The 24,650-nt window shown below is 39.2% G+C and overlaps 1 protein-coding gene across 34 annotated transcripts in view; it reads right to left on the reverse strand.

Annotated features, from left to right (window-relative positions):
- LOC138743264 (follistatin-related protein 5-like) overlaps positions 1 to 24,650 on the reverse strand; it is a 795,256-nt gene that overhangs the window by 505,101 nt on the left and 265,505 nt on the right. For all 34 annotated transcript variants that reach the window (XR_011344764.1, XM_069898295.1, XM_069898291.1 and 31 more), the window contains one exon: positions 8,399 to 8,567. The gene's annotated coding sequence lies outside the window, so the exon portion shown is untranslated. The remainder of the gene's footprint in view (positions 1 to 8,398; positions 8,568 to 24,650) is intronic.

A 24,650-nucleotide genomic window follows, 5' to 3' on the forward strand; every position in this document is an offset into this window, starting at 1 on the left:
TCTATTGCCCCACTTACTCCCCACAACCCAGTGTCGGTCCCCACACTGATTTCAGTCTTGCAAAGTTGAATCTAATATCGTATTTCATAGAAATAGAGTCATAGAAACAGGCATAGGTTACTTGACTCTTCAAGCTTGCTCTACTGCATTGGTTCCCAACCTTTTTCTTTCCACTCACATACCACTTCAAGTAATCCCTATGCTATCGGTGCTCTGTGATGAGTAAGGGATTGCTTAAGGTGGTTTGTGAGTGGGAAGGGAAGGTTGAGAACCACTGCTCTAGACCCAAATGTTACTGAAATATTTTGCTCATTGGCCCATTTCCTTTGGAGTTGTAAAACTGTGCACATAATGAGTCAATTAGGTACAATTAAAACAGTGGTTTTTCAAACTTTTTCTTTCCACCTTAAGCAATCCCTTACTAATCACAGAGCACCTATGGCATAGGGAATACTTAAAGTGGTATGTGAGTGGAAAGAAAAAAGTTGGGAACCACTGATCTACTGTAAAGTAAGAGCATGGCTGATCCTATACCTCATGTTCACTTTCCGCCTAATTTTCATATTCATTGCTTTCCCCAGGTGTCTGGAAATCTAGACCATTGAATATACTCAATGACTGAAGATCCCCAACTCTCTGGAGCAGAGAATTATGAAGATTTATAATGCCCTGGAGCAAAGATGCTTCTCTTTGTCTCGGAAACAAACGTGCAACTCCTTATCCTGAGATTAACCTCTGATTTTGGTATCTCCAACTCAGCAGAACAACCTCTCTGCATCTGTTTTACCCTCTTGAAATTTTGTGTGGCTCTATGAAGCCACCTCATATTTAACTGACCTCCAAGGAAGTGACCAAATCAGACACTTTCTCATCATGAGCTAAGACCCACCGACCAACCAACCTTGTGAATTTATGATACCTTGACCCCCAAGGGAAGAATATTCTTCCTTGGTGATGCAAAGCAAGCTGCAATACTTGCCAATGGATCTGTATAGTTCTAAGAAGCAATACTTCAATTTGCATTCCATTCCTCTGACAAAACATATGAAAGGTCAACCTATCATTGACCCTCTTAAATAATTTATGTGCCTGCAATTCATGAACCACTTCTTGATATCTCTGCACTCATATTGATCATTTCTTCATTATTTACCATTGGTGTTCTTTATTTTTCCTTCCAAAGTGAATTATTTCACATCATCACTACACCATCCATTTAGAGTCATAGGCAAATTTACAGATTATGTTAATTACATTATCATCTAAACCATTAAAATAAATCAACCAGAGTGGATCCAGCACTGACCCATGGGTCACAGGCATCCAATTAGAAACAACTCTCCACTACTATCCTCTGCCTTCTTCCACTGAGGCATTTTTGAATCCAATTTATTTTTAAACTTTTTAAATTTAGACATACAGCGTGAGATCAGGCCACTTCAGCCCACGTGCCTGTGCCACCCAATTGACCTACGCTTGGTACGCTTCAAACAGTGGGAGGAAAGTGGAGTCCCCATGGAAACCCACATAGACAGGGGGAGAATGTATAAACTCCTTACAGATAGTGCAAGATTCAAACCCATTGGTAATGCTATATCAGCATTGCACTGACTGCTACAATTGCTGTGCCACCTGACAGCTCTCTTTGGATCCCATGCTTATTCCCAGGCTTATTTCTTCCTTAGCTTCCCACATGGTACAAGGATCCTTGGGGATTTGTCCTTCTTAATGCCTTCCAAATCTTCTCATTTTACTTCATTCTTCATTTGGCAGGAAAAAAATTAAAAGTGTTTTGTTCTTTACTTTGTTTCTGATACTAAAGTAGTAATATGATTCACACCACACAGTTGACTTGAAGTTATGATGAAGGATGACATTCCATACAAGAAGAGGCCAATGCAATAATTAACCTGACAGGAGAAGATATGGCGATGCTAATGGATTCACCACTATCCCTCTAATGTGAGATTACCAGATCTTGACACAAGACCCTGGGGCAGTGTAACCAGCTATGACCAGATCTGGTTGGACTTCCCATCCACAAGTATCTGGACATTTGTGTTAAGAAAGCACTTAGACACTGAGAAGTTCAAAGTTCAAATTTATTATCAGATCACATACATGATATCACATACAACCCCAAGATTTGTTTTCCTACTTTTGATTTTCTTATTTTCATTTCGTCAAGGATATATCATATTGGCATGAGGAATATTGGTTGTATTACATTAACAATTGTTCTGTGCATTTTTGGAAAATTGTTTACCTTGAAACTTGATTAAAGTTTGTCTATGAAGAGAACCACAGTAAGATAAATGGTGTCCTAATACTGAACTTTTCTTTTTTAAACAATAGAGTACCCTTGTATTACCTTGAAATACTATTGTCCAATTACTTGGAGAGAGAAAACAGTGACAATCAAATTGCAAAGAAATTCTGTTATTTCTTATAATATCTTAGTCCTTCAGACAATTCTAACAATGCTTGCTTTAGCAGTGGAAGATGTTACTTTGTGCCTTCAGCCAAATCTTTTCTTTAATTACATTTCATCCTTCTTTTCTTTTATACTTTGTTCAAAGGATTCTAGTTTCCATTTAAGATGCTGATTATCTATTATATAGATCAAAATTAACACAACTCCCTTCAGATTTTCAAAATGCTTCACAAAGCATTCACTGAAATTTCATTTGGAGAATGTCCAAGGGAACTTCAAACCATCTGTACCTCCCAATGCAGTCCTGAAGAGTGCTATTGCTTTATCTAGTACAAGATGATAATAAAACCTCCATTCCTATCATTGATGTTGATACAGGGCAAGCATTATTATTTTCCATTTGTTTTTAAATTAAGGAGCATTAAAAAAAATGAATTACTGAGAGGCTCCTGGTTTGTATTCAAGAATGAGCAATTCTATCATTATATATTCTACTGTTTGTTCTGGGTGACTAAAATTACACACAGTAGGGTTTTTATGTTTCCATTTGTTCATTAGACAGTTGGATGTAAATCTGCCACAGTTGTTCAGGGCTTTCCATGTCCCCAGAAATTATTTTGCATTGGCTCTTATGGGAGTGAGTTTGTGACATTTTGTCAACTCCATCTGCAAATTTCATTTGGCCACAAGTCAGACTAAGTGTGAAGCGTGTAGTAACTGGTTTAGAATTCAAGTACTGTCAGATAGTTTCTTGTTGCTGTTGATTCTCATTTCTTTATAAAGAACCTTTCAATTAGGACACTGACCACTTCAAGAGTTAAAACGTAACTTTATCACTGTATCCCTTGCTTTTAAACAGTCTTGGGGCACATTTTGTTGAATAATTATCTAATTTGGACTTTTGAAATGACCTTAATTAAGAGGAGTATCTTTGAGTTTTCACTTTGACATAGCGCTTGTGTATTTATATATAGATATATATATCTATATATATCTATATATATAGATATATATAGATATATATATCTATATATAGATATATATAATTGTTCTTGTCAGCATTAAAACAATGCTGGAGAAACTCAGCAGGTCAAATAGGGTACTTTTTATAGCAAAGATAAAGAAACATTACCAATGTTTTGGGCTTGAGCCCTTCATGAAGCAATAAGCAAAATATAGGTAGGTGGCTTAACACAAAACATTGTTTATGTATCTTTATATTTCCAATATAAATTACACTGTTTGACTGGCTGAGTTTTACCAGTTTTACTTCAATTACGGTGTCTACAGACTTCATATTTTACCTCTGCAATTTTATGTTGTTTTGTTTTTCCCAGGAGTGATCATTTCACCGATTCCCACTCTGACCCCTGCTTGGTCTTTACTATCCCCTCTGATCTTCCCCTCTCTGAGACGGAGCACTCAGACCTCAGTCCTCAGCAGAGGCCTGACCTTCATCCCCCTCCAACCACACCTCAATGAGTTCCGCACACTCCACAATGCTGAGCTCTTCTTCCGTTGCCTCTGTTTCCAGACTCACTTCCATGACTGTGACTCTCGACATTCCCCCCCCCCATCCATCCATCCAAGACCCCTTCTCCTGTTCTCCCGTTTAAGCCTTCTTCCTCCTCCTGGACACCTCGTCCTGGCCAGTTGCCTGCTCTGGACCTTTTTATTTCCAAATGCTGCTGAGACATCAACCGTCTCAACATCACCACTCCCCTTTCATATTCTAATCTAATTCCTCTGAATGCTCTGCCTTCCACTCTCTCCTCACAACAATTCTAACCCACAGATAAGGGTAGTGCTGTGGTGGTCTGGTGCACTAACCTTTACCTTGCTGAGACCAGACAACACTTCCTCCTATCTACCCCCCCCCCCCACAGGACTCCACCATGGCACATCAAGCCACTGTCTCCAACACCATCTCCCACCTTATCACCTCTGGTCACCTCTCCCCCACAGCAACCAACCTCATTATCTCTCATCTCTCCACTGCTCATTTCTACCTTCTACCCAAGATACATAAACCCAACCACCTGGGTAGGCCCATTGTTTCTGGTTACTCTCGTCCCACCAAACTGGTTTCATCTTACCTTGACTCTCTCTTTTCTGTCCTCAACCAATTCCTCCCCACCTATATCTGTGATACCTCACATGCCCTCTACAATGACTTCATATTCCCAGAACCGGACTGCCTCATCTTCACAATCCCTTTATACCTCCATCCCCCATACAGAAGGTCTTAAAGCACTTTGCTTCTTTCTGGACCAGAGACCCAACCAGTCACCCTCTAACACCACCCACCTTCACCTGACATAACTTGTCCTCACTTTAAACAACTTTTGTTCATCCAAATCAAAGGAGTAGCCATGGGTATCATTATGATTTTCACAGTTTGATCACACTTCTTTTGGAAATTGGACAGCCATTCTGGCTATGCCCATCATTTGAGACTTCTGCAACAATATGATCACTGGAAGATCTACACTCTGAAAAAAGAACTCTCCAGAACCTCTTCAACCCTACTCTGAAGTTCTCCTGGCCCTGCAATCCAAACTCTTGTTATGTTCTTAATTCCTCACTAACAATATGCTGGATTTCCCACCCCTAATCCATTCTCTCACTGCCAATTCCCTGCTTCCAAAACTCTCAAACACCTGACCAATTACTCCTCAATCACAGAACAGTGGACTCCCCTAACCCTTCACAAATGAAGCACCAACTGCCACTTCCTCTTATTCTCACCACTCTTTAAATCACAGCAACTAGTCCTGCTCAATTTCTCCCTCCCTATCGGTGCAGCATTAACTACCAGTCCATCCCAATTCACTCTTTGCCAAGTATTGAACGCTAATGACTAACATAGGCATAATCCACCCTACCACTTATTGTTATTCACAAATTAGGCCTATGGCCACTGATCTCTTGAGACCAACAAAGGGAAACCAGGATATCTGAAAGTTTACAGGGCACTCATTGCGTGTTGTTCACAAACCTTTGGAGTGAGTGACAGGAGGGTCATTGACAAAAATGTGATTGACTCTGTTTATTCTAGGGCAGATAGTGAAGGAATTACAAGGCATACATTTTGTTTTTGTTCTAATCCACTAGATAAATATTTAATTCCTTGCTCATGGAATATTCTAATAGCTTACAATTTTACATCAAACATTTCCAATAACACGAGCAAATGTGCAAATGAAATTCATTTTGAGTTGCAAAGTCCACAAATGAAATAAATAGGTAAAATGATTGAAGAAAAATGATGTAGCGCGTCGAATGACTCAGAGAATCTAACTTTAAAACCACATATGCTAACAGCAGAAAAAATATAAAAATTCTGCCTGTTAGAATTGTATTACTTACAGCAGATAAAGGAACAATATCACATCATAATCGATGTCAAGTGCACAATCCTGAGTCATATCAAGTCTTTTTTTTTTAAATTTAGACACTTGCCATTTTGGCCCATGAGTCCATTCCACCCAATTTACTTACACCCCTGGTACATTTCAAATGGTGGGAGGAATCCGGAACCCCAGGGGCAAACCTTCACAGGCACAGGGAGAACAAACTCCTTACAGACTGCAGGGGATTTGAACCCCAGTCCCGACCACTGGCGCTGTAAAGGTGTTCCACTAACTGCTATGCCAACTCTGCCATCCCATCATCTAAAAATACGTCTCATCTATAGAATTAAACCTAAACCATAGTAATGATTGGAGATGTTCTCTACCTCTGAAATTAATTCCATTAAATTTGATTGAATAAATTTGAAGCCAAGTGTAATCCACTGACAGCATTTTAGCACTTTTGATTCCAACAAAAAAACTATTCGACTATGAAACTAAGAGATAAATATCAACCAGTTTTAAATACTGTCCTGTGTGTTTCTGGTGAAGACATGCATTATAGCATAAGTACTCTTTCTGCTTCAGTACAAAACTGTAGAGCTTTTTTAGTTTCTAAAAGGAATTTTGTTGGGGTTTAAAATATGATTTAGTTTCCATTTGACATTTAACAATGTCTAAAGAATCCTGCTAGGACAGAGGGGGCTAGATGAATATAGGGTTTTTACTAAGTAGATTAGGTAATAGTGACCAACATACAACAGTTTAATTTACAAGCCCATTGAATGACAAAGTTAGAGGCTCACTGATAGGCAGATGGAGTTAGATTTGACCCCATGTTCTCCAATATTATACCCCATGAATCATAGCTGATTCTATATCAGGTCCGAAATTCAGGGGAGAATCTATGATCTCATTGATTTTAATCACAATTCCAGGCTTGCTAATTAAAGGATTTTTAAAAATTACTTGGTTTAACATTTCAATGTTTTGATTGTTTATTGCAAGAAAAATGAATTTTTTTTTTTTAAATTTGGTAGGTCACTGAAGACTCGAAAACTTCTGCAGGCGTATCATGGAGAGTATTTTGGCTGGTTGCATCACCAGGCCCTTTCAAACTGCCATGTAAAATAAGGTTAACCGGGCAATTTGCAAAGTTAGTACCCCAGTTAGGCGGCAGTTTGAAAGGGTCCAATCGGGTCAACCACATCAGAACCCAACTGGGTCCCTGACCTACCTCAGAGGTGGTCAGGGAACCCAGATAAACTTACCTAGGTCTCATCCTCGGCCAATTTGAAAACAAAAATGGCCAACCTGCTTATTCCGGTGATGTCAGTCCTTGAGTGTGTGTCACCGGGCAGCCAGGATCTGAACATTTGGCGGTACTTCTGGTGAGTGCATGGCATGTCATGCTGGGGCGGAACCCCCCTGAAATCACTGGGTTGGCAATTTAATGGGTAGATCCCTCTGCGATTTGAAAGGTGCTCCAGCACCTTTGCCCCAGTAACCACACCCAGGTCGCAGGAGGGCAACCCAGGGGGTGCAATTTGAAAGTGGCTATTAACTGGTACAGAGGTGCCAATCCTCAGGATAAGAAAAAACTCCACAGGGTTGTTAACTCAGCCTATGGTCTCACGGGCACCAGACTTCACTCCATCGAGGACATGAGGTGGTGTCTTAAGAAATCAGTCTCTATCCTCAAAGATCCCCACCACCCAGGCCATGCCCCCTTCTCTCTGCTACCATTGGGGAAATGGTACAGGAGCCCAAAGACAAGCACCCAGTGGAACAAGGACAGCTTCTTCCTCTCTGTCATCAGATTCCTGAATGAACAGTGAATGATAGACATTGCCTTACTTTGTCTTTTTTCTTTTTCTTGCACTATTTTTATCTATTTTGTAAGTGTTTTATATAAATGTGACGCTGCCATAAGAATAAATTTTTGACATGTTCATGACAAATTCTGCTTCTGAAAAGTGGATCTGAATTTCAATTAGTTATTTAAAAGTATAAAATTAATCAGTTTTAACAGGAGGAAAAGCTCCACTTCCAGCTTTATCTTCGATAAAGACAACAATCCATTGCCTGATGCTTAGTCACTGCTAAGATCTTGTCACCATACAACTTGCATCTATCCCAGGTAAAGGTGTGTAGCGACAACTGGTCCAGTTGGAGGGGTACTCCAGCATGATTCTCGAGAAAGATACAGAAAATCCTGCAAGAGCTGCTCTCACATGATTCTCGACAAAGATAGAGAAAATCCTGCAAGAGCTGCTCTCACATGATTCTCGACAAAGATACAGAAAATCCCGCAAGAGCTGCTCTTCAGTGACAGAACTTGCACAAGCCAGGTTATCACTCCATCTAGTGGATAAGTTGTTTTGCTAACATGGTGTTTCATAATTCTCAGAAGACAACTTGGAGCACATCATACTCAGGCTGATTTTATTTTTGTTTTATGCCCCATTTTCCCGTTCCCCAGTTACCTCTCTATGTGTCAGACCAGGACAAGTTTTGGATTGCAAATCATTCACTATTAAAAACATCAAAAAAAATTGAATATGTTCATTCAAATAAATCAAAACTAAAACATTAGATGTCTGTAACACACCTTAAAGTCCAATGGCTACTCCTTTCTTTGGAAAGGAATGGAGTTGGTGACAATTCTTCTCATAGTTGATCATTTCCCATTCCATCACTGATGTCCAGGGGGACAATGGAAGAAGTTGAATATGTGGAGGACTGACTCTTGGACATTCTTTCACAGGAGCTCCAAACATCTACATCATTACAAAAATAAAATCCAATTATCCCACATGAAACTACTGATTATTTAATAACTTGCTTGGCTTTTATTTTGCGTGAGTATCACAAATAGAAGTAGATGTAGGCCAAAAGACATTCAACCCTGCTGTGCAATTCAATACCATCACTATTCTCTACTTTTTCTCTCTCCTCTTCCCACCTAGATTCTTATTTCCTCTGATCCAAACCTTGTATATTCACAGTGACTGACCATCCAAAACTTTGATGAAGAGTGTTAAAGAGAAAATTTAACTCACCTCAACCTTCTTATCCTGTTAATGTCTCTCAGTACTTGAGTCTCCAACTGAAATCAACTATCTCTCAGCATCAACACTTTTAATCACTCTTGGTATCTTATTGTTATTGCATTCTTTTCTTGAAGTATCACTGTCAGTTTCTGCAAATATTTACCACCTCAAGGATCACTCACCTTCATATGAATTAATACCCTTCATTTTTTTTTAGCATTGCCTTCAGCACCAGGCAAGCCAATAATCAGTCTTGGCAAATTAATGCTTTGTCAAACTTAAGTGCAGGAACAAGTTTTCTCCAATACCCAGGCAACATTTCACTGAGATATCCAGAATTTCTAAACAAAATTTCATTAAATATATGCTCTGATTATTTTTTTGTGTGCTAGGACACAGCTGGAATCAAAATTATAATTCAGGAATGGTATAGAGAAGTTTTGTCTTTTAGAAAATTTAGTTTTCATGACTCCCCAAACATCAGGAGTTTTGTGTCCAACCGGCACCTGAATGTATGAGTATAGGATCATCTCTTTATAACTACATTGGAATTTTGATACCTTGACAATGGTCTGACTAAAATTTCAATCTTTTGGTTCATTACTGCACAATAACTTTTAACCCACTTTTTAAACTTGTTTCAGCAAGTTAAGAGGATTCTGTTAATATATGCAAACATATTAAATTGATCAATTTTTCCTTCATTGTGAATTGATGACATCTTGTTTCAAATACACTCCACCTTGAAAACATAATATTTCTTCAATTATTCCTGTGGCAACGTCCAGCACCTCACTTGAGTTTCAGTTGATGAGTTGTAGCAAAGAGGTGAGGCTTCCATTTCTGCTTACTGAGAAGACTTAGATCTTCTTTCATGTGCCCTGTTGCACAACACCCTCCTCCAATAATAAAGGTTCACAGTGAGACCCTAGAAACCATGAGCCAGATCTCGGGAGCACCTTCATGGCAATGCTGGGCATCAGTAATGAAGTATAGTTATTATCTATAATGTGCCATAAGGGTTTTGGTTGATTGTGGAAAAGGGCATTTGAAATTCAATGCCTCAGGCATAAACAAGAAACTCAGTGTGAGCCTTAATGATAGGTTTCTAGCACCCTAATTACATAAAGTAATTCAAGGTAATAAAAATACCACTATTGCACAAAATCCTCTACATTTACAGGACGGGTTTGTGAAAGAGGCCCTTTTATATAGAAAAAAATAGCAACTGTAAAGGCAGATATTCTCCCCCCTCACATCGCTATACCTACCTCTATAAATCCTTCATGTACAGCTCCAAGATGCCGAATCTGACCCTTCCTCAGGCTGGTCGCACAGGTGGAATGGAGAGCTCTGCCTTGCTCCAAAAAAATGCACTGACGATGGAAGCAGCTGGCTAGGGGTGAGCTGATGACGTCTCGATGTCATTAGCCCGTGACCCAGGACCCAGTCTTTGTAGTATTTCTTCTAAATTTCCCAGAGCAGTTCCAGCTGCATGGTGGATTATGGGTAATGAAGGTGGTCATTGCTCACTGCATATGTATGCCGTCATGTTGATGGGCGGCATTACAGCTCCTGAGGTCGCAACAAGGCACCACTCTTCATAAATGCGATGCTGCAGCAGCCTTTTAGGCCTTCCCTATAACAAGGTAAGCGCACATTTTTCTCTGCTGATGGAGCCGCCTCAAAGCAGCGCCCCTCTATAAAATGTGTCAACATTAGTGTCCTTTCACAGGCTAGAGGGATCAGAATTGAGGCTCTGATTGCAATCAATTGGCTACATTGGTCTGGCCACATTGTCACCAGTCTCCAAAAAAACAGGTAGTCAATCTGAACTTTTCCACGGGAAGAGATTAACCCAGTGGACAGAAGAATAGCTTAAGGATGTATCCAAAACCTCCTTGAAGAGATGTAACATCCCCATTGATGCCTGGGATTTTGGCCCATGGCCATTCAAAATGGAAAAGATACATTCTAGGAGAAGCTCAATTCTATACATCAGGTTTACACAGAGGCAGAAAGAGCGTACAACTTAACAAACTACCCACTATCCCATTGTTTACTATCTGTCCCTTCCGTGATCGATTCTAGTTCCCAAATTGGACTCATCAGTCACATCAAAACCCCCAAAGCAGGAGTGAAAACAAGTCATCCTCAATCATAAAGAACTGTCTCGTTAGAAAAAAATTCAAAACAAGCACTTACAAGATGCTAGTGCAGGAACTGAAAGAGAGATGTCCATGTTTCTGTACCAAATCATCCAGTACGTTAAAAAAAAAGCAATGAGGAAACTGACAAAATGGCATCAGGGAGTCAGAAGGATTGGATTTCTTGATCTGCTGACTGAGGCCCCATCACTCTGAGCCTCAATGAGTATATGTGGCTGCAAAAAAAAAATGTGGATGGAGGAAGAAAGTCAGGAATGGTGAGCATTATTAACAGGTCAGGATGTTAGTCTTCCCTTGGTCACCTATTTATCTCAACATAGGTTTGTTTAATTTCATCTTCATTTAATTGAACGTCCATGAAATTTCCATGCAAAGATGTTATACTGACATACTTCAACACATCAGATTTTAAGATTCTTTTTTTTTAAAATTCTCTATTACATCTCATTTTTGATATGCCTGTTCAATCAACATTTGTTGGAAATTACCTCAGGATATCCCAGTCATCTTAAATATTAGCTTCTGAAAATTGAAGAAATGGCTGAACACATTCAAATAAGGACCAGTCACGAAATCTGATAGTATCTCAAAAGGAGTTTTCAAAAAGTGCTTCACAATTACAGAAATTGACTAGTGTGGTAAGAATTATTCCATTCCAGTTTTTATTGTAACCGTATTGTATAAATAAGAGATGATAAAGACAAAAAAATTACAATTATTTTAAAAAAATATAAAATCCAGATGGTAAATGACCAAGGTGCCAGGAGCTCAGATGGGCGGGCAGCCGGGCCCGAGGAGGAATTCTGTGGCTGGGGCGCCCGGGGGTCTGGTGTTCAGACAGGTGGAGTGAGAGAATGCTGTCGGGATGTCATTAGCTCTGGTGGGTGGACGGCTGAGGAGAGGATCTGCAGTCAGGGCGTCAGGAGCTCAGATGGCAATGCAGGCAGGGAGAGGGTCCACGGTTGGGGCATTGGGAGCTCTGGTGGGCAGGCAGCAAAAAAACTTTTACATGGGTTATATGGAAAATGTGATTTTTGGGCCAATAATGGGGGGGGGGGGGCGTTGGGATGTCAACTATTATATGGTGGTTACATGAAATTCTCATGTTGGTGATCTAGTATATATCTCTACTCAAAGTCTGCTGGATAGTGATTACAACCTTTACAGAGAGAACCCTGATTCAGGTTGTTCTGCAGCAAGAAACATATGTGCTGCATAAGTAATGATTATTTGCACAAGAGAAAGTCTTGTTATCTATCTCCCAGCATCATTCATTCACTTTACTATTGTTAAATACTTAAACAAACATCTGGGTGTCACAATTGACTAGAAGCTTGATTGTCTACCCATTTTATGAAGTATTTGGCTCTACAAACTAATTAGTGGTTAAGTATTTTATGCCAAGTGATCAAATACATTCTTAGTACCGACAAGGGATAAGTTAAGAGACATAGGAACTGTTCTCCATCTGCCTCAAAAATATCAACACCATCCCAAGCTCAGTAATCTGCTTGATCAACAAACCATTCATTATCACAAATATTCACACATCACAGATGTGAACTTCAAGGATATGTGGGAGGCTTGAAGTTCCAATAGGAAACATGAAAACTAAAGTCAGCACTAAGTGAGCCAGAAGGGACATGATCAGCTCACTTGTGGGTGGCAAGAGAAGCAGTATAAACCCATTTGATTATTGTGAGTATGGATTGGAACAACTATTGCACAGTCCCTTGGGAGGTAAAATCCTAAATTTCCACTGAAACCATAGGCCAGCAAGTTACATGACTACTGAACTGAATAAATGTAAAACAGACCGTGAAAGCTGAAAATGACTCCCAACATGATTAAGATTGCAAGTCTTCGTTCACGGAAAGAAGCAGAATGCTTTTGACAAAGTCAGAGCTGGATTAACTCACAATTAAGAGGTTAAATTAAAACTCTGTAGAATGACCAATTAAACAAACAAGAGAGGGAGGTTTACTGATCTGCATCCTGAAAACATTAGGTACAAAGTGAAGCATTTAGCTCTGTTGAGCTTTTTCCATTTTTCAATGACCTTTACATCTGCTATTCTCCAATATCCATTGTACCAATTGCCATTGTCAAACTTCTATCACACTTTGTGGAAATGTTTCCCAACTTCACTATTTTTTTAGAAGAAAAAGCTCTAATTCAGGACAGCTTATATTTTATCAATTTAGTTTCCCTTCATGTATTGAAAACTTGAAGAAATCACTTTTATTTCAGAAGCAGAACATTGGTTTATGTGATATCTGTTTTCCTCATACTTGAATTAAATTTATAATTTTAGTAAATTCAACATGTTCCCTTTCAGGGTTTGGTATTTCAAAATATTTGGTTTCTTGGACCATTCACTTTTGTATCCTCATTCTCTAGAGAGGAATGCAAGCAATTCTTCTAGTTTATTTGATATTGATAGTAATATTTGACCAAAACACAAACTGCTGGAGGAACTCAGCACCGGCAGGGGGAAAAGGAATCATTGAGGTTTTGTATTAATCCTGCATCAGGATTTTGAAACTTCCATTGCTTAAGATTTACACCCTTTATTCTGTCCTTTTGTATGTCATAAGCAGATCACCCACTTTTGATTTGCATAAAAATTAATTTGTCATACATTTTCTGACTCACTAAGTAATTAAGTGGTTTCCTCAAAATGGAATACATTGCAGCTTTTCCCGCAGTGTGTAATATTTAGTTCAATCCTTGAGTCAGAAATGTGGAGGGAGAAAAAAACAGTTAATGTTTCAGGTCATTTCCCGCTCCTCCAACCCCCAACAAACACAGGTATTTGCTGAATTTTTGATTTTTAATCTATTGACCATTAATTTCTTCAAGTTCTAGTTTATTAACATTCGATTGTGCAAGTACTAGTCACTGAAACAGCATTCTTTGGTCCTCGGTACAAAAGCATGCAGACACACAACCAGACATAATACACATAAAGGCAAATGATATACATGTGGAAGACGTATACAAAACTAAAAAAATATTATTTAATAAATAGTAGAGTCTCATAGGGTTAGTGTGAGTAATTCATTCAGTCGTTCAGCAGTCTCATTGCCCGTGGGAAGAAGCTATTTCTCAGCCTGGGTTTCCAGCTCAGATACTCCTATATCTCTTTCCCAACAAGAGTAGCTGAAAGATGCTGTGTGTGGGGCAGTAGGAACCCTCAGCAATTATGTACCCCCTTTTCAAACAATGATTCCAGTAAATCACATTGAATAGGGGAAGGAAACCCTACTAATCTTCTCTTCTGCTCTTATGGTCCTGTAGATTGGCCTCTGATCCAATGCTTTACAGCAACTGTACCACACTGTGATGCAGCCAGCCAGGATGCTCTCAATAGAGTTGTAGGAAGTTTAGAGGATGGTGGCTGGTAGGCTTGCCTGCCTCATTCTTCTCAGGAGGTGCAGTTGCTGTTGTGCTTTTCTGACAAGTGAGATGTTATGTGTCCACAATAGGTTAAATGGTCTCCAAAGAACTTGGCGCACTCCACTACTGAGTTAATAAGGTGCAGTGGCTGATTATTGTTCCTGATTATTAATAAAAAAGCTTTATGTTACCTGCTCACCCTTTCCCTGGCCTAATTTGTAGTCCATTGAATACCGGTTTATTCTGTCTGCAATGATCCTTTTTCAATGTCAATCTGGTGGAACTTGTTTCAGCAGTATCCTTTCTCCTTCCCAACTACAAGTTCAGTTAGATCGTGATTCCAGATCATACTCTTCCATTTGCCAAACTGAATATAACCCTTGGTTATCCTGTTTTTATTTATTTCAGTCCTTCCCGTTGGTAAATAAGAATACTAGAACATTAAAAATAGGGGAAAAAGTAAGCTGTCATTCTTCAATAAAAGCATGGAAGGCCTTGGAGCCACTTATTTTATTGCCTGTTTTTCCTTAACATTTATGCAGTCTGTACAGCTCCCTGGGACAGAAAGTTCAGAAGATTCCTACAGAAGGAATGCTTCTTAATTTTCATCTAATTAACTCAAACATTGTAACTGCACCTATTTCCACTGCCAACTTGTCCCATACACCCATAATTGTTTCCCTCATTTTGCATTTCAGTCTTCTTTTTCCATCTATCCTTTATTTCAAATTATTGGGTTTTTTTTTATTTTTAGTGAGCTCAGCTTATTTTTGCCTCTCTTCATTCGCTGAGCATTATTCCTATCTTTTGTGTCTCCATGACATGGTTATTTCTTCCAGAATGCTAAAGGCTCTTGTTTATTCTCATTTGTTCCATTTATTGTTGAATTCCTCGACCAGAAGAGACTTCTTACCGTCCGCAACATAAAGAGATGACATCGAGCAATGGAGCAATTGTCAGGGGAATCAGGTGGTGTAATATACTTAGCATTAAATGTAATGGTGAATATGTGCAGGAGTGTGGGTATACCCACACTCCTGTTCGGCTCCGAATCATGGGTCCTCTACCGGCACCACCTACGGCTCCTAGAACGCTTCCATCCTCAACATCCATTGGAGCGCTTACACCCCTAACGTCGAAGTACTCGAGACGGCAGAGGTCGACAGCATCGAGTCCACGCTGCTGAAGATCCAGCTGCGCTGGATGGGTCACGTCTCCAGAATGGAGGACCATCGCCTTCCCAAGATCGTGTTATATGGCGAGCTCTCCACTGGCCACCGTGACAGAGGTGCACCAAAGAAAAGGTACAAGGACTGCCTAAAGAAATCTCTTGGTGCCTGCCACATTGACCACCGCCAGTGGGCTGATAACGCCTCAAACCGTGCATCTTGGCGCCTCACAGTTTGGCGGGCAGCAACCTCCTTTGAAGAAGACCGCAGAGCCCACCTCACTGACAAAAGGCAAAGGAGGAAAAACCCAACACCCAACCCCAACCAACCAATTTTCCCTTGCAACCGCTGCAATCGTGTCTGCCTGTCCCGCATCGGACTTGTCAGCCACAAACGAGCCTGCAGCTGACGTGGACTTTTTACCCCCTCCATAAATCTTCGTCCGCGAAGCCAAGCCAAAGAATATGTGCAATAATGAAATGAAGCTCCATCAACATGTTGAAAGAACTCAGCTAATCTCTCAGTGTTCATAAGAGGTAAAGATTTTTTATTACAAGCATTTCAGACCTGAGATATATCCATATCTCCTATGGATGCTTCAAGATGGGCTGAGTTCCTTCAGTATTTCTGCATGTTTTTACTACAATTACAGCATCTGCAGATTTCCACATTTCACTCCATCAACATGTCCTCCAGTAGGAAAGCAATCTGGAAAAGTTACAATGCTTTCTCTATCATTTATTCATACTAAATCACACCCTGGACATTTTTTGATACAATTCAATGAGGTACATCTGCTAGGGTCCAGGATAATTTTGTCAAACAAAAAATAAATCTACATGAAAGGTATAAACTTCCACATATATTGAACTAATATCAACAAATGACTTATGGTAGTTAATCCTAGTACAATTACATAGTTATATTTAGTCTTCAGAGCTGAGAGTTTCTGGTCCAGCTACAACAGGGGTGTCAAACTCAAATTCACAGAGGGCCAAAATTAAAAATTTGGACTAAGTCGTGGGCCAAACTAAATATTTATTGAAAATTTTCAACAACATCTGCATGTTTTCTCTTCTTTCAACATATGTAATGTTAAACTTTTTCTTATTAAAATAAATGTTTAATAATAGTTTTGGTTAAACTCTTTCCAGAAGAAGCATTAACAAATGAGAAATAAAATATTCAATAAATAATATTTCTCTATAGCCTTTAAGCTCCTTTTAAATGTATTTTTTTTCACAAGCCAACAAGTCAAAAACATAACAACTTGCTTCAATGACAAACAGGTTTGTCTTTTAAAATGATGAACATATAGTCTGCCTCCCACCTGTCTTGAAAGATCCTGTTTTCTGTCTTTCGTTTGGCCATTTTTCGTAAGGGGTTTATTACATGTGAGTTAGGCCACAGGTCGCAGACGCTAATGAAAGTAAAGAGAGGAGGTGGGGGCGATTAGCAGGCTGACGGGCCGGCACCAACGCATTTGCAAAACATTCTGGGATTTGTAGTATTAGCTGTGCATGCGCTATACTGGCGCGGTGGCCAGCTCTAATACATATTTGATATGATCTTGCGGGCCAAATATAATTATATCACGGGCCAAATTTGGCCCGCGGGCCTGAGTTTGACATGTGTGAGCTACAAGTACTCTGTGAATTGAACAATGAGTCTCAAGCATTCTGCTGATGACTTATTCTCCACCTTTCATCAACTCAATTCACCTTGACAGTTTTCCAAAACAAAATTAAAATTACCACCTATAAACTATGCAACCACTTTGATGACTGAGAAGATTTTTTGTTGAATACATTTAATGTTAGCAATATTTGGATAACCTATCACATTCCATTTATATGAACATGTTCTCACCTACTGCTCTGCAACTTAACTGAACAAAGGTCACCAGGGGCTTAAAATCCTCTCAGGATGACATCACAAAGGGACCATCAACCAATCAGACAGCTAGCAGGGTTTACATCACAAAACAGCATGAGGCCTCTCCCACTTGTAATTGAACTGCTCAGAGGTGGTGAGTGGGGAGGCTCTTCTCACTATGCATAATCATTCTGTACAAAAAAAAATTGAGATTTTAAAGATATCCTAACCTCACAAGACTGCAAGGCATGCTGTGTCACTGATACCAAATTTCCATAGGGACGTACGAGAGACTGCAGATGCTGGAATCTAAACCAAAAAAAAAATGCAATCTGCTGGAGGAACATGGGGTTGAGCAGCATCAGTGGAAGAGAGAAGAGACTGGATCCTTTCATTAGGAACTGAAATGCTCATCATTCTTTTTCTCTCACTAATGCAGCTCAGGCCACTGATTTCCCCCAGCAGATTTGTTTTGTTTTTGCTTCACCATTCCAAAGTTATAATTTTTTTAAATTTAGACATACAGCAGGTAACAGGCGATTTCGGCCCATGTCACCCAATTTACACCCCATTAATTTACATCCCCAGTACATTTTGAATGGTGAGAGGAGACCGGAGCCCCCTGAGAAAACTGATGCAGACACAGGGAGAATGTACAAACTCCTTACAGACAGTGCAGGATTCGAATCCTTGGTCTCAATCGCTGGCGCTGTAAAAGCATTGTGCAGAGATTCAGGAAGTGCTTCAGTCTTCACTATTATTGTTTGAGGACAACACGAAGCATTTTCTAAATAGGTTAATTAAAAACAGCCTACTTGGACACAAGTATTAAATGCACCATGAAATTCCTCAGCCAGCAGTAAATGAGGTGTATCAGCTTAGGACTTTTAAGCAGATGTGCTCTGTGAATCGGGTGACTTCTTTCCAATGCCATTTGACAAGACATTAAATCATGTTTGTCTCCCTCTTCCTTAGATCCTGCTGACTTCAAGATCATTTTCATCTGAAAATAATTATAATTTATTCTAGAGCCTGTGAATGGAATACTGAGGAACTATTTTAATGATTTTGAATAGATTCAATTTGAATATATTTGTTACAAATAATTTTGTTTAATTACTCTTATTCAGTTCTTTTCATTCCATTTTCCTCATTGAAGTCCTTAAATCAGGGGTAGCCAAACTATGGCCCCGAGGTCAACTGTGGCTGGCTGAACATTTTTAAGTGACCCAAGGTAAATTTTTAAAATATGAAATATGACCCATTAGTTTCTTTTTTTTCTACTCTCCCTCCCCTAATGTTATAAAAAAAAGTTAATATAAAAAGGAATACAATTAATTCCCCCAGGAAAAAAAAACACCCAAAGGTTGTAATTCCCTAAAAAACTGGGTGTGGAACACCCCACCAGTGGCAGATGACTATCAAAGATATCATTGCCATCCACCTCCCCCCCCCAGCCAGAAATACAATATATATAATAATGAAATTCAACATCATTAATATATTCAGCCCTGGGACTCCAGTCCCAGAGATTGATTCGAATCTTCAACATCACTAGGACTTTGTGTCAAAGCCTCCTTCTTCCCATCTTTCCCATTCTTCCCATTTTCTCCATTCTGTCCATTTGCCCTTCTTTTAGGTGATGACAGTGAAATTCTTCCCTGACCACATAAATCCAGTAACAAATTAGTGAAAACCAATGCATCGTGATCATTCTCAAAAAATTGAGACTGATAATTGCCATAAAAAACCTTCAACACTGCAGGGTATCAAAAAGCAAACTTATATCCTTTCCGCCACAGCACATCTTTGGCTGAATTAAACTCACGTTGACGTCTGATAATTTCTTGACTCAAATCAGTATTAAAAAACTCTATTATTCTGAATTATCATTGGAGATTGACTTTGTCTTGCCTTCTGTACCGCCAACCGTAAAATCATTTCTCTATCCTGATTATTCAAGCACTGAATTAACACTGCACGTGATGGTTGATGTTTCCTCCTCAACGCTCTATGTGCCCTTTCCAGTACCAAACCACCCGGAAAGAACTCTTTACCTAACATCTCAAGAATCCAATCCTTAAAAATTTTTATTGGATCTGCACCTTCCAAATCTTCTGGAAGGCCCACAATTTTTACATTATTTCTCTGGCTTTGATTTCCAATGAATCAATCTTTTCTAATAATTCTTTCGTCTGAATTCCCCAATCCACAAACGAATCTTCCACTGTTTCTATTTTTTCTTTATCCCTTTGAACTTGCTCTGTTCATTCAGAAAAAGCTGTCACAATTTTTTTTACATTTTCCTGTATCACATCTACTGAAATAAGGCATTTATTAACATTTCTCAAGCATAGATAAATCTTCGGATATTGTAGATTGCATTTGAGTCATTTGATGAGACATAGTATCCATATAATAAGCAATCCCTTCCAGCACAGTAAAAATAGAGTTCAGTCCAGGTTCCACTGCCCCATCTTGAGACCCACCTTCTTCAAGCTCCTCCTCCAGTTGTTCCTGTAAACTAGCTGTATAAGGTAAGTTCTCTTCTTGCTCCCTCATTGTTAAGATTCTCCACGTGCGGCTGCGGGTTTGGACACCCGACGACGGCAACCTGACCACATCAAGGCGTTGCTGCTCAGTCCCCCCCACCCCCCACAGCCCACACACGTTCTAACAGATCCCGGAACCTGGAAGCACCACGCATGCCCGGCAGAGCAAGAGGCTGTGCAGGGGTGGTTTCCAGTGCCTTCTTACGCATCCCCAACGCCCCCAATGGCAGCACAGGCCCAAGGATTCCTTGTTCCGTCGGATAGGCCACATGCCCGACTTCACGAACTTGCGGGTTGTCGGTTGATTTCTTCAACAAGCCGGCGCCACCTTGCAGGGAGAAGACCGGCGCCGGCGTAATATTCAACCTGGCTGGTGTTCTCTGTGGCTTGGAGGCTCCCGACGGCAGCTCCGTGGTTCCAGTTGGACAGGTAGGCCTCAGTTCTTCAGCGCTTTTAAAAAGTAGATTTTTCTGTAGTTGAATCTTAGGTTTTTTAATATTAGCTGCCATTATAGACAACTAATGTATTTAAAAGCAGAAATAAAACATTTATATTTGTCGATTAAAGTTTAAAAATGGGTGTTTAAATAAAACTGGCTGGGGAGGATTAGGACCTTTACATGCCCTCTACGCCATCTTGCCACGTCCCCCGACCCATTAGTTTCTAACAATAAATTCAACGAAATGTACTTCTTAGTTTCAACACTAGATGTCACTTCCATTTTGAACAACTACTAGATCTAGTGTGACAGTATTAAAGATATGTTTTTGGGAGACAGATTGGGAAAGGTTTGTTAGAGAAGGTCACATACAAACACTTTAAAACAGATCTTATTTGAAATACTCGAGCTCTACTAATACTGGACATATTGGCTCCACAGCATTTGCAAGAGCTTTGGAGAGTGCCCAAGAGACTTCACTAATGGATTGTTGTTTACAAAAAGGCAACAGATGAAAGATCTTGTCGGAGCCACAGATTGTCTGGAGCTGTTCTAAGAGGGTCATGTGGTTTGGCAAGCAGAGTGAGTCAAACATGTTTTTTTTCTCTCTGAGATAGAGAGAAAGAGACAGAGATCACTTCTACAATATTAATACCAGCAACAGTAGCTGGGACTGGAACAGGACAAGCTGGCAAGCTTGTGGAAAACTCCATTTGGAAGAAGGCTTTGCTCAGCCTGGTCAAACCCCTTGTGGTTCATGCAAGAGGAGAGGACTGGCTGTCTGATGTTTCACTTGGAATAAGTGAAACAAAAAGGAACTCTGTGGTGACCTGAAAGAAAGAGGTTATCATCTGGAGAACCCTGAAGGGGCAAGTTTCATCAGCAAGACACTGAAGTAGCTGATGATAGTAAATCAGTTGTGGATGTCCCAGAACAACTAATCTCTCTCTGAAAACTGACAAGAACTTTCCTGAGAGGTAACCATTTACTTTTCAAGCACCAAAGCCTGGTGAGCTTTATCAATGTTAAATTCTATGCAAAGTATAAGAATTTCCTGCAACCAGTGAACTTGGCCTGTGAACCAAAGAACTTTTCTGAACTTACACGCACATTACGTACACATGTGCTTAGAATTAGAAGGGGGTTAAGTTAGGTTAGTTAAGTCAATAGTGATAAGTTAAAGTGTTATTCTGTTTTTATGTTTAAAGATAATTAAAAGCAACTTTTGTTTAAGTGACCATTTGTCTTGGTGAATATCTATTGCTGCTGGGTTATGGGGTCCTCGGAGCTCATAACACTAGACCAACTGTTCCAATATTACTCATCGATGAAAACTTTTACCTCGGTTAAAAAATGTTTCCCTTAGATGATTAAACATGGTGGAACCTAAAAGACAGAAAATAGCAAGGGAGTGCCAAAATTTTCAGACACAGTGGGAAAATGAAGTCAAGTTTCAGAAATCAAAGGAAGTGTGTTTTTTTGATTTGTAAGGAATCTGCTAACTTTAATAGCCTCTCTTTAATATCCTATCCACAAGGTACACATTGTATCATAATCATTAAGATGGACACTTGGGACATAAATAATGTTCCCTCTAATTTTTAGTAGTCAGTGTGTGCAAAAATCTTATGTTGAGCACATTTTTTTCCTGTGACCAAAGTATGTGTGCACCAAATGCTTGGGCAAATGTAAATTTGAAATTGTTTCAAGATCATTTTGGCACAGCCTATCTCTCATGGCTAATAAAGGTGCATTGGCATGTTTTAATATAATACAAGTATGATTGGATTCAAGAAGTATAATTATTAATTTCTGCATGTAGCACATTGAATGACTCAAAGACTTGTAGATTCAAACTAAGGCTTTTATTACCAAAAGACTGGAGCGTAGTACATCGAGGTCGACCAGTCCAGACTGACCTGCGTCTGGTTAGGTGTCGCACCTTATGACCTGGCCAGTAGGTGTGGCTACGGTACTCAGCCAATCACTAGCACTGTATACAAATATAAATGGAGGTGATAGCATCCCATACTATCACACGGCATTATTTTAGGTAACTAACCTTTTGTGCACACATTAATTTCCTTTGTGCGTGGTTACAAAATGTGTGCACATGCACATCCACACAGCTGAGAGGGAACAGTGGCCATGAACTGTATTCACTGAGGGTTGTAGAGTATTGTCGGAGACTCCTGTGACCCTTTCTTGATCTTTTCTCCTGTTGCACCCAGCTTTTAAATTTTGCAGTTTTTTGAATAAGAGTATTTAAGTTTCATTATATTAATTTAAATTAAATTTAAAAGCAATTGATACAGAAATGCCAACTGTAATATGCAAGCACATCAATAATCTACTGTAATGGCAACAGTTAACTGTTCAGTAATGTCATATAGTTATTTTGATAGAAAATTAATTTTTCTTGCAGTGTAACTGGTTGAAAAATGCCTGGCATAATATCGTTTTGCCCGTGAGTCCTTATATTTTTTCTGTATGTGCTCCACAAACAAAACTGTTCGGACATCCATTTTTGTGTCCCAAATTTAGCTCCTCCCACCCACTGAGAGTGTAACCAGGGACTGAAATTTAAATTTAAGTGATATATCACAAAAGAACTAGGAGCCATTCACATATCAGCCAAATCTATATCACAAAGAAACTTAGTTTCCTTTCATTTGAGACTTTAGATGGTCACTTAGCCTGGATATGTATTGATTCACTGGGTTCATTTGAATGTTGTTCAATTCCTGATCCCATTTCCATATCGGCAGTGTAGCACTGATTTCCATAATTATCACCTGTAATTCTTTTTCCAATTTTCAAACTGTGATATTCTATTTTTAACATTTTCCATCTTTAGCCTTTGTAATCTACATCAAAAGGTATTTCCTCCCTTTGTATTAGGCGTATTTTCTCCTCTTGCTGTTTGAAAGAATGAGATGAAAATGCGACCTTACACCCTCCTTTGTGCTCTGAAATGAATTCTATTCCCTTAAACACAAAAGATTATCATTGGTAGTAGGTGCATTGGACCAAAGGGGTATGAAGTCTTAGGAGCATGAGTATTAATTGGAGGTTACTAATGAATAATGCATATAACTAATTCTACATCATTCCTTCCAACTGTAATAGAACATAACCTGCATGAGTCAGGGCAGAGATGGCAAAAGCTAATTAGAGCAAAAAGTTATTTTCATTCTTTCTTTTTATAATATTTTTATTGAATTCAATAGAACAATCTCATGTACATGTTGCATTGGCATAACAGAATGAGATATCACATAATATATAACTGGTAAATGCTCTAATAATAGTTTCCAATTTTCATTATTAATTGCTAATTAACATTATTAAGATTAAAAATGAAAATCACATAGATTACTTTATAAGCAATCTGCTCATAACTTGGTAAAATATCAATTAATATTAATAATGTAGTCTAAGACTATCATATATCAATTCCTACCATATATTTCAGTGTATAAGTCGAGTTGTAAAATGCTCAAAAATCTCTCAAAAAAATGGGGTCAACTTATACACCAGATATATTTTTTGAGACTTTAAATTCACCAAAAGATTGATGTAGATTTAGCGCACGTCAATATTGGAAACATGGCACCACCATTCTCCAACACCTCCCTACCACTGAACACCACCATACTGCTCCAACCTTGGACCCTGATGCTGCCGTCACTGCTCCTGCCTGGTACCACAATGTCACTGCTCCAGCTTTGTGGGCTGGTGCTCCTGCTGCCTGATAGACAAGTTACTTTTTACTTACTGAATTTTCAGCTTTGTTAATTGCAATTGGGGTGTTTTTTAAAAAAAATTTGAGTTGCTCCTGGGAGGGCCATATAGCCCCAAAAATGGGGATTAACATATGGCGGATATACCATAAAACCATTAAAATGAGGCTGAAAAACAGGGGTCAACCTATCTGCTGATCGACGTACATGCCAAAATATACGGTATATTACAAAAAAAAGAAAAAAGCTAAAAAACTTCTCTAATGCTAATCTAACCCCTCCCTCTAATCAAGGTTACTAATATATATTTTTAAAAAAACAAAGAGAAAAAAGAGACAACAAAACTGGATCTGATTGCTACCTCCAGAAGTCAGATGGAGCATTGCTGGAGCAGCCAAACCATGATAATCTTCTACGAATGGACCCCATACCTTTTCAAAATGAAACGTTTTGTCTTTGATGTTA

This window comes from Narcine bancroftii, chromosome 9, assembly GCF_036971445.1.
Source record: "Narcine bancroftii isolate sNarBan1 chromosome 9, sNarBan1.hap1, whole genome shotgun sequence".
In the NCBI taxonomy this organism is placed as follows: domain Eukaryota; kingdom Metazoa; phylum Chordata; class Chondrichthyes; order Torpediniformes; family Narcinidae; genus Narcine; species Narcine bancroftii.